The sequence below is a fragment of the Arachis ipaensis genome, chromosome B01 (assembly GCF_000816755.2).
Source record: "Arachis ipaensis cultivar K30076 chromosome B01, Araip1.1, whole genome shotgun sequence".
NCBI classification, from domain to species: domain Eukaryota; kingdom Viridiplantae; phylum Streptophyta; class Magnoliopsida; order Fabales; family Fabaceae; genus Arachis; species Arachis ipaensis.
Window position 1 is genome coordinate 58228684 of NC_029785.2, and position 12163 is coordinate 58240846.

Consider the following 12163-nt stretch of genomic DNA (forward strand, 5'->3'; position numbering starts at 1 on the left):
TCACAGAAGGGGTAGTCCTTGGCTACAAAATCTCTAAGAAATGCATAGAGGTAGATAGAGACAATGTAGAAGTGATTGAAAAATTATCCCCCACCTTGCAATGTCACAGCAATTAGGAATTTCTTGGGACATGCTGGATTTTATAGAAGGTTCATTAGAGACTTTTCAAAGATTGCCAAACCTCTACGTAATTTGCTTGTCTCTAATGTACCGTTTATCTTTGATAGAGAATGCATGCAAGCTTTTGATGAGCTTAAAAGCAAGCTCTCCTCTGCACCTATTATAGCACCACCTAGCTGGGACTTACCTTTTGAATTGATGTGTGATGCATCAGATTTTGCTATTGGTGCTGTCTTAGGACAAAGGAGAGACAAGCTAGTGCATGTCATCTATTATGCTAGCAAGGTTCTTAATAAAGCCCAATGAATTACACCACCACTGAAAAAGAACTCCTTGCTAGAGTTTTTGTATTTGATAAATTTAGATCTTACCTCATTGGTTCTAAAGTCATTGTGTTTACTAACCATGCAACACTTAAATACTTGTTAACCAAGCAAGAATCTAAGCCTAGGTTGATAAGATGGATCCTGCTACTCCAAGAATTCAACATTGAAATCAAGGATAGAAGTGGAGTAGAAAATAAGGTGACTGACCATCTATCAAGGATACTACATGAGGAGAATGAAGCACATAGCCCTGGGGTGAATGAAAGCTTCCCGGATGAGCAATTGATGATAATCCAAGAGGCCCCATGGTTTGCAGACATAGCCAACTTTAAGGCCATTGGAGAGCTACCTTCCAACATCAACAAACACTTGAAAAGGAAGCTCATCAATGATGCCAAGTATTACATTTGGGATGAGCCTTACTGGTATGCAAAATCGTGATCGTTCATTCCTTGGTAACGGCGTCAAAAACTTAATACGCACGTTCATAATTTTAGTTCTTTGTCACAACTTCGCACAACTAACCAGCAAGTGCACTGGGTCGTCCAAGTAATAAACCTTACGTGAGTAAGGGTCGATCCCACGGAGATTGTTGGCTTGAAGCAAGCTATGTCACCTTGTAAATCTCAGTCAGGCGGATTCAAATGGTTATGGTGAATTGATAGTTAAAATATAATTAAAATATAAATAGGATAGAGATACTTATGTAATTCATTGGTGAGAATTTCAGATAAGCATATAGAGATGCTTTTGTTCCTCCTGAACCTCTGCTTTCCTACTGTCTTCATCCAATCATTCCTACTCATTTCCATGGCTAGCTTTATGTAGGGCATCACTATTGTCAATGGCTACTTCCCGTCCTCTCAGTGAAAATGGTCCAAGATGCGCTGTCACCACACGGCTAATCATCTGTCGGTTCTCGATCATACTGGAATAGGATTCAGTAATCCTTTTGCGTCTGTCACTATGCCCAACACTCGCGAGTTTGAAGCTCGTCACAGCCATCCCTTCCCAGGTCCTACTTGGAATACCACAGACAAGGTTTAGACTTTTTGGATCTCAAGAATGGCCGCCAATAATTCTAGTCTATACCACGAAGACTCTAATCTCACGATCAAGAGGCTAAGAGATACACATTCAAGCTTGTTTGCATGTAGAACGGAAGTGGTTGTCAGGCACGCGTTCATAGGTGAGAATGGTGATGAGCGTCACATAATCATCACATTCATCATGTTCTTGTGTGCGAATGAATATCTTAGAGAAGAAAGAGGCTTGAGTTGTATAGAAAAACAATAGTACTTTGCATTAATTCATGAGGAATAGCAGAGCTCCACACCTTAATCTATGGTGTGTAGAAACTCTACCGTTGAAAATACATATGTGATGAAGGTTCAGGCATGGCCGAATGGCCAGCCCCCCATAAAGGTCTAAGATAGCATAAAACTGATCAAAGATTTTAAAATGATCAAAAGATGTAAATACAATAGTAAAAAGTCCTATTTATACTAAACTAGTTACTAGGGTTTACAGAAATGAGTAAATGATGCAGAAATTCACTTCCGCGGCCCACTTGGTGTGTGCTTGGGCTGAGCGTTGAAGCTTTCACATGTAGAGGTCTTCCTTGGAGTTAAACACCAGTTTGTAACCTATTTCTGGCGTTTAACTCTGCTTTGCAACCTGTTTCTGGCGTTTAACTCCAGAATAGGGCAGAAAGCTGGCGTTGAACGCCAGTTTGTGTCGTCTAAAATCGAGAAAAGTATGGACTATTATATATTGCTAGAAAGTCCTGGATGTCTACTTTCCAATGCAATTGAGAACGCGTCATTTGGACTCTTGTAGCTCCAAAAAATCCACTTTGAATGCAGGGAGGTCAGAATCCAACAGCATCTGAAGTCCTTCTTCAGCCTCTGAATCTGATTTTTGCTCAAGTCCCTCAATTTTAGCCAGAAATTACCTGAAATCACAGAAAAATACACAAACTTATAGTAAAGTCCATAAATGTGATTTTTATTTAAAAAATAATAAAAATATATTAAAAACTAACTAAATCATACTGAAAACTATGTAAAAATAATGCCAAAAAGCGTATAAATTATCCGCTCATCACTTACCTCTTCAGAAGATGTGCTGATGGGATTCTACGAAGATGCATCTCTCATGTGGAAGGACAAGAGGATATTTTAGTAGAGAAAGGACCGCAAACAAGGTGTTGCAGTATAGATTCTTTTGGCCTACAATATTTAAAGATGCAAAAGAGTTTGTGATAAGGTGCAATGAGTGTCAAAAGGCTGGCAACTTACCCAAAAAAAAATGAAATGCCACAAAGATTCATCATGGAATTGGAATTGTTTGATATTTGGGAGATTGATTTCATGGGACCATTCCCTCCTTCATACTCAAACAATTACATATTGATGGCTATGGACTATGTGTCTAAATGGGTAGAGTCCATAGCTACATCAACAAATGACAACAAAGTAGTGATCAACTTCTTGAGGAAGAACATATTTAGTCGGTTTGGGGTTCCAAGAGCTCTTATAAGTGATGGGGGAACTCATTTTTGTAACAAGCAACTTGAGACACTCCTTCTCAAATATGGTGTTAAGTACAAGGTAGCAACCCCATATCATCCACAAACTAATGGTCAAGCTGAAATTTCAAATAGAGAGCTCAAGAGAATTCTTGAGAAGACTGTTGGAAACTCAAGAAAAGATTGGTCCAAGAAGCTAGATGATACATTGTGGGCTTATAGAACAGCTTTGAAGATACCTATTGGCATGTCTCCATCCCAATTAGTGTTTGGAAAAGTTTGTCATCTACCAGTGGAGCTTGAACATAGAGCATTTTGGGCTCTAAAGATGTTGATCTTTGATAATCAAACTGCTGGGGAAAGAAGATTATTGCAGCTCAATGAGTTAGATGAATTCATATCTCAAGCTTATGAAAATGCCAAGATTTACAGGGAGAAAACAAAGAATTGGCATGATCAAAAGCTAGCAAGAAGAGAGTTTATAGAGGGTCAAAAGGTGCTATTGTACAACTCAAGGCTCAAATTTTTTTCAGGGAAGCTGAAGTCAAGATGGTCTGGACCATTTAGAATCATCATGGCTTCTTCTTATGGTCATGTGGATTATAGAGCTTATGGATGACAAAATACAAAGGACTTTCACTGTCAATGGCCACAGACTTAAGTACTACTTGGGGGACTCATTAGATGAGCAAAGAGTGAACTATAACCTCAACTGAAGAGGAAGAATCGTCAAGCTAGTGACGTTAAAGAAGCACTAGTTGGGAGGTACCCCAACACCCATATCCTTTCAATTTCAAGCTTTTTAGATTAGCTTATGTTGTTTGTTTTTCAGTCTTAAGTTGTTAGTTGTTTAGTTAGCAGTTTCTTTAATTTGAACTTTAAAGGTTTCTCTAGCTTTCTGGAAGTGCAACCTACATGCTACACTATATGATGTTGTTAATTGGGTTGAGAAACTAGCTAAAGAGCTAAGTTTGGTGTGGCCATTAACCCACTTAATTTGAGCTTACATAAAAATAATTGAATTAATCTTAAGAGTAAGCCCAAATTTAAGTGTGGTGTAGCTACCACCATAAGAGATCTATGCGTACAACCCAATTGATTTATGTCTGAAGGCAATTAGTAAGTTGTTGGGCTCATAAAATGGCCACTTTATTGCATACATATGAATTGGAAGTGGAAGAGCATGAAAGAATTAATTTTATTCCACTCATAATGTATACAATAAAGTTCAATCATGAGACCAATTACTATATGCAATGAATCTAAGTTTGGTATCCAAGAGACACACATTAAATGCCATTTAACTGGAGGAATATAAAGCAACTTCTGATCACTAATGAGGAGTTGTAACTGAATTTTTAGGTAGAGGTGGGGCCCACATGACATTGATCACTCATCAAGTCAAGGAGTAAAAGTGTACTTCACATTTTGGAACTCAAAAGTCTGAGGAAAGCTGAAGAGATTGGGGTTGGCACCTTTTCCCACGCTGGGCGCCACTCCCAAGTGTGAAAGCTTTAAATTTTTGCCAATTCACACCTTCCAGATTTTTCCCTCGCTCCTCTATATAATGCACTCACCCACCTATATTCTTCCACACTACAAACTCCCCTCCTCTCACCCGTGACCATGACTCTTCCCTTCTCTACTTCCTTCCTTTCTTTCCTTCTTTCTTGTTTTCTTAATTGGGACAATCAAGTCCTAAGTTTGGTGTTGAAGTAAACCCGCTTTGCTTTCTTCCTTTACCCTTCTCATCACTCTCTAAACGCTCTCATTACAACCAAATGGCACCACCAAAAGCCACCGGTTCAAAGAAGAGAAAGACCAATGAGGCTTCCTCTGGCTCTTCAAGCTACAATAAATTCAAGTTCCTCTCATTCTTCCACCAAAATCAGTTTTATGGGTGGGTGAGTGAGAGATAAATAATCCCTGAAGTTGGCTTTCAACTAGGGAGAGATGAGCATAGGGAGATCACCATTGAGATCAACAATAGGGGCTGGGCTATCCTTTGCAACCCACCAAAGAAGGTAGTGGAAAGTCTAGTAAGAGAATTTTATGCCAATGCCATGCCTCAACCAGGACAAAAGTATGACTACCAAAGCTATGTGAGGGGGAAGAGCATTGATTATAGCCCTGCAAATTTGGAGAGTGACGTTAGGATTCTTGCTAGTAAAGAATTTTATAAAAACAGTCGCGTTGTAGATATAGTCTCTAAACCAACAGAAATCCCTTCGTACAAACGTTTTGGTTGTCACAAGTAACAAACCCCTTTTTAAATTGTTAACCGAAGTATTCAAACCTCGGGTCGTCTTCTCAAGGAACTGCAGGGAAGTATGTTCTTATTATTGGCTATAAAGATTGTAAATCGGGGTTTAGAGGATGGGAAGCAAGTGATTTAAATGACAAATAAAGTAAATGAAGAACAAGTAATTTAAATAGCAAGTAAATTAAATAAATGACTGTAAATAAGCTTTTGGCAAGGTATGAGAAATTAGAGGTCCTATCCTAGCTATCCTTATCAAAGATGATGATAATTGAATCTTAATTCCGCTTTGTTAACCTTTACTAAAGTAAAGGAAGGTCAAGGGATTAATTAATTGATCTTCGAATCCTATTTATTTCCTAAGAAAAGATTGGGATTATTGAAGCTCAAATTAACAAAGATAACAATTGTCAAGCATGTTTGAGTTTGATAGCTCCTGAGTTACTGATTTCTTAACCAAGACCAAAAGGGAGAAAAATAAATCTATCGAAATAAAAATGCCTTCAGATTGGGAATGACAGTAACATAGATAAAAGAAAGCGATATTAAACTGAAATACCTCAAATAACATTAATTCAAAATAGTAATCTGTAACATGGGAGTATTCATAAATTCAATTATAAAAGTAAACAAGCAACTAAAGCAATGAATAAAAGTAAAAGAGAAGCTTAAAGTAAAGGAATATTAAAACCTGGGATCGAGAGTTACTCCTAAAGAGAGAAGTCCTAAATCCTAATCCTAAAGAGAGAGAGAATATCTCTCTAAACTAAATCTAAATCATGAAAACTAAACTAAAGTGGTCTCTTTTCTGAATGAATGCATTCTCTCACTTCATAACCTTTGGTCTATGCCTTCCGGACTTGGATTTGGGCCAAAAAGGGCTTCAGAAATCACTGGGAGCATTTTCTGCAATTTCTGGTGCGTGGCCTCTGTCACGCGTCCGCGTGGGTCACGCGGTCGCGTCATTCGAAGCTTTTCTTGCCACGCGGTCGCGTCAGTCATGCGGCCGCGTCGCTGTTGATTTGCGCTTGGCACGCGTCCGCGTCGCCCATGCGATCACGTGGATGCCAATTTCTTCAGAAACTCCGTTTTGTGCTTTCCTTCCATTTGTTTATGTTTCCTTTCCATCCTTTAAGTCATTTCTGCCTTAGAAGATCTGAAACTACTCAACACACTAATCACGGCATCGAATGGAATTAAAGGTGATTAAAATAATTAATTTAAAAGCATAGGAAACATGTTTTTCACATACGTCACATAATAAGGAAGGGAAAGTAAAACCATGCAATTAACATGAATAAGTGGGTGAAGGATTGAATAAATCACTCAAACTAAGCACAAAATATATCATAAAATATGGGTTTATCAACCTCCCCACACTTAAACAATAGCATGTCCTCATGCTAAATCCAAGGTAATAAGTAAGGTTAAAGTGATGGAATGTCATGCAATGCAATCTAATCTAAATGCAACTACCTAAATACATCATGCAATTCTAATTTTTATTTACTCACTTGTATATAAAGCTTACAGGTAGTTAAATTAATTCACATTCTCAAGGAGTCATATATGTATATATAGCCAAGCCTTAGATAATCAATAAGCACTTTTACAATTGAGATGGGAGAAAAAGTATTTTATGAACTTGCAAGACAATTAGATAATTCAAATAGAGATAAATGTTAATGAGCTATTGAACCCTCGCTAGATTTGTGTTTACTCTCTAGTCACTCAGTGTTTATTGGGTTAATCACTCTATTCCTCTTTTTATTCTTCCTTTCTATAACTTTGTTCTTCATCTAACCAATCAACAATTATAGAATACAGTCATACCAAAAATTATGAGGTCTTTAATTAAGGTTGTAATGGGGCCAAGGTAAAGGTAAGGATATATGTATAAGGCTAAGTGAGCTAATAAGTGAATCCTTAATTAGACTAAGATCTCACCTAACATACATACTTAGTAAAACAAAACTTCTTTACCTATTTTCCCATATTTTTCCACTTTTGATGTTACATGCTCATGTTTCAATTTTTATTTTTATCTCATGTGCATTGCTTTTATTTTACATTTGGGGAATTCTTTTGTATCCCCTTTATTAAATACTGAAAAATAACCTTTTTTTTAATGCACATGGTAATTTAATCACTTTGATTTCTCATGAGCATGCTTTCCAAAATTTCTTATTTTGAGTTATTTTATTCTTTTCAATTTTTTTCTACCTCTTGTTTTTATCATCCATGTTCCCAATAGGTTTCCCATATTTAAAGTATTCATAATTTGCTATCTTAAGCTAACCAAGGATTCAACTTGGGATTTTATTTTGTTTTTCTGCTTAAGGCTAGTAGTGTGGCTAAATAGAATAAAAGGGAATTTAAAGGCTCAAGGGGGCTAACAAGGGTGATGTGAAAGGTAGGTTAATTTGGGATAAGTGAGCTAAAATCAAATGATGGCCTCAATCACTCTTTTGGTATGCATATCTATATTCTATATTCTATATTCTATAATTGGACATATAGATTAAAACAAAGTAAAGAATACTAGAATAAATAAGAAGGGCGGAACACACAGGAATAAAAATTATGGTTTAAATATAACCATACAATTAAGCTTAAAACTCACAGGCTGTATGTTCTCTAGCTCAAAAATCATTTATCAGTTATGTATGTCATGCAGGTTTAGTTAAAAATTCCCATTATTCTCAATGTAAAACTTAAGGTGGCTTTAAAGTTCTAGTGTTCCTCCTTGATGAAATGTTGTTAACTAACTAACATGTAATTCTATATGTACAAGGTGTGTGGATTGTTTCTATTAAGTTCAAGTTTCTAGTTTACTTCCTTTTTATATTTTCAATTTAAACTAAGCTATCTTATGCTAAAAAGGGTAAACTATACTAATTAATCCACAATTTTCTATAACTACTAAGTTAGAATTGCAACTAAACTAAATAACTAAAAATATGAACTAAAGTGCAAAATGCAGAAAATATAGTAAAAATACATAAAAATAACAATGTATCAGAAAATAAGAATAAAAATAAAAAGAAAAATACAGAAAAATATCCAAAATAAAAGAAAAAGAGTCTGTAGTGGTTCACCAAAATAATACGCCAGAGATGGCGACCTCCCCACACTTAAAATGAAGCATCGTCCCTGATGCTCACTCAAGCAGGGTGTGAAGGGGTGTCATCACTGGAAGGAATGGTAGCTGGGGTCTCTATGGTGGTGACTGGCTGAAGGTCTGGCTGCTATAGGGAAGGGGCTGTTTGAATGGGATCTCAGGGTCTACAGCCTGGATCTGATGTGGGACCTCTGCCTGTGGTGCAGCCTGCTCGGTGTCTGCCTGCTCTACCTCTCCCTGGGGATGGGTCTCTGCCTCGGGCGCATCCGCCTCCTCCTTAGAGGCCTCGGATGGTGTGTCAGGCTCAGAGGGGATGTCGCTGGATCGTATTATCAGCTTCAGGTGCTCATAGCGTCGCTTGTTGCGACGCTCCATCTGGTCAAGTCGTCGAAACAAGCGGTGCACCAGATGATAGACAGGCTCTGTGGCAGGTGGAGGTGCAGTGGTGGTGGCAGGGGTGGATGGTGCAGCGGTAGAGGAAGAGGGGCCGACGGATGGTGTGGCTGTGTTAGTAGTGACAGTCAGGAATAGAGGTCTGTAGCCCAGGGTCAGAAAGTTCCTGCTGTGCGGGATAATCTTCTTGCATTCTGTAGCAGGTGGCCTCTCATCAGCATCCTCCCATGGCACGTCAGCTCGACGGCCCAGCTGGGTAACCAGATAGGGAAAGGGAAGAGTGCCTCGGATGTAGACCCTGGCCATATAGTGCCGGATAAAGCGTGGCAGGTACAGGTCCTTACCCTCCATCACACACCATAGGAGGGTGATCATAGCGGCTGGTATCTCAGTCTCGTGAGTACTCGGCATAATGTAGTTGATGAATATCTGATGCCATAGCCGAGCCTCATCATTCAGGTAAATCCGCTTGATCCCTTTTGGCATGGTGGTGTTCTGACCCATGATCCAAGGAACTGACGGGTCAAGGGCAATCCGGGCCTTGACTGCATCCCAGTCAAAACGCATAAAGCGCATATCCTCCTCAGCTTTCTGATAGCCATATGTCTGATCAGTCCTAGGCAGAAGCTTCAGAACTTCTTCTATTGCCTCCTCAGTAACCAGAATCTGCTTTCCTCTGAGGTTCACTGCATCTAGGGAAGTTTTGAAGTAGTTGCAGTAGAATTCCCTAACCCAAGATGCATTAACCTCTGTCAGAGGTCTCTCTAGAAAGAACCAGCCTCTTTGTTTGATTTGATCAGAGGTATATTGCTGAAGTTCTTCTGGGATCTTCAAAGTCTGCTCCAGGTATAGGTTCCTGGAGTTTGCAAACACCGGATACTTCATCTCACAGTATCGGTTTGCAAACTTTATTGGGTCATTGGCGGAAAGTAGCTGGTCGGCCTTCTCCTACGGGGTAAAGGCTTTCTCCCGCAAGGAGGCGTCATGCATGAGATCTATGATAGACATGGAGGCTTCTCCTCTTTTTCTTTTGCCAGTAGTGGCCTTGCCTTTGCCTTTTCTATGACTGGCAGACATCCTGTAAAGCAGAAAACCAGGATATATAAAAATAGGAAAGCAAATAGGCAAATAATCACAAGAAAACACAAAATGGTAAAGGAGCAATAGGATAATGAATATGAGTTAAGTAGATGTGCATTTAAGATTGTATAGATGTGAAAAATCGGAAAGAAGTGTTCACAATCCAAAATGTAATTGAATGCATGTTAAATAGAAAGATTAACATCATGCCTTGGTTAGAATGTTAAAAGAAAGTGAAAGAAAAGCAAAAAAAAAAAGTTTTGAAAAGGTTAGGTTGGTTAGAGTTAAAATTAGTGAGTTAGTGACAAATGGGTTAAAGTAAGAGGCATAATAAAAATAGTCCAAGTAACAAGTAATCACAGGTAGAAGCTATAAGTAACTCATATCCAAACAAGTAAAACAGTTTGATGATGATTCAAATAGAGATAGAAAAAGCAAAAATAGGAATCAAACATCAAGATTGCAGTTTAGGAACCAGGAAATCAAAAGGGATAAGAAAGCCTGCCTTGGCATTCATGGAATGGTTTGGTTAAAGTAGTGGAGAACAGAGTTCAAAATTCCAAAACCAAAACATGAATGAAAGTCAAAAACAGTTTACAAAAATTTGGGCAGCATTCCGGCTAAAATTGGATTTTCCCGGAAAATAAACAGCAATCAAACGGTTCATATGAAATAAAAAAAATCAAGCTGCAGTTACATATAATGAATATAAACATGAAAATTCAGTGTAAAGAGCAGCAATATACAAGAAATACAGCATATGAACAAGATCACAGCAACATCAGATTTGCAAATTTGATAAAATAGAAACATGAACAGTGCAAGTAAATAGACCTAAATCCACTAACCACATCCTAGGCTACCTAACAACCTAAAATCCACTACAACATGCATATCTAACTAGTCTAGACAGGAACATAAGTGGGGCGCGAGAATAGGGTTTCGCGTGACATGGGGGGTTATAATTTGAATCCACGCAGCCGCGTGGGGCACGCGGTCGCGTGGCTGGAGCGAAAAAGGTGGTTGATCCACGCGATCGCGCGGAGGGCAAAAAGAGTAAATGATGCGATCGCATAGGGCATGCGATCGCGTCGCTGGAATTTGTGCTAAACGCACGAATCCAGCGTCGTTTCAGCGCAACTCTCTGTCTCCTTTGGGGTGTTCGTGCAATCCATACGAAGCGGTCGCGTCGCTGACGCGGTCGCGTGGGATTGGTATTGTGCGAGTGATGCGATCGCGTGGGTGACGCAATCGTGTGGGCCATTTGTGCGAAACGCACAGTAGCCGCACGATTCCAGCCTAACTTTCTGGACGTTGGATGTTTACGCCGATCTCCAGGTCACGCGGCCGCATGGATGACGCTCTCACGTGGGAAGTGTAGTTCGCCATTTGACGCGATCGCATGGGTGATGCGGTTGTGTCGCGCACCCTTTTTTTTTACGCATGAAAAATGCAGAATGCAATGATTAATGTGAATGCTATGCATGATCCCAAGTTTAATAAAATAAAATAAAACTCAAAAACAAAACTAAATAAAATTAAAAGTGTAAAAGGAACGATCATACCATGGTGGGTTGTCTCCCACCTAGCACTTTTAGTTAAAGTCCTTAAGTTGGACATTAGAAGGGCTTCCTGTTATGGTGGCTTGTGTTTAAATTCATCCAGAAATCTCCACCAATTCTTGGAATGCCAATAGCCTCCGGAGTCCCAAACTAGGCATGTAAAGCTTCTGAACAGCTTCAAATAGATTGTCAGGCTCCCGGGGTGACGAATGTCAGAATAGATTCCAGGATCCCAAGCCTTGTTTTTAGATCCGCCTCCGTCTTGATCTACATGTTTCCTTCTGGGCGGTTTAGAAAGTAGATTCTCACCATGGTAACCAAACGTTTTCCATGATCCATTCGATTGAACATGATACCAATCCGTGCACTTCAAGTTGAAGCATGGAACCTTATTGAACCTTGTGCACTAGCTCTGAGCACGAGCCATTTCCCTCTTACTCTTAAAGCCGCAGAGAGCTCTAAGCTGGCCATATGTTTCAAGTAAACCATATTCAAGTGAAAAAGTAAAGTTAAAGGTTAAGGATTATACCCACTTGAAGCTTGTATTAGGTGGTAATGGCCTTGGGATAGGTGTTTCCAGTGGTTCTGTAAGTTCTGCTCCCTGGTAATCTTCTGTGAATTCCTCCACTTCTTTGCAAGGGTCTTCAAACGCATCATCACCCTGGTCAAAGTCTTCTATGTCTTCCTCATCACTAGAGTCATAAATTGGAGGTTGAGAGAAATCTACCTCTGCATCATCTTCGTATTCACTTGGGGAAGATACTTCGATCT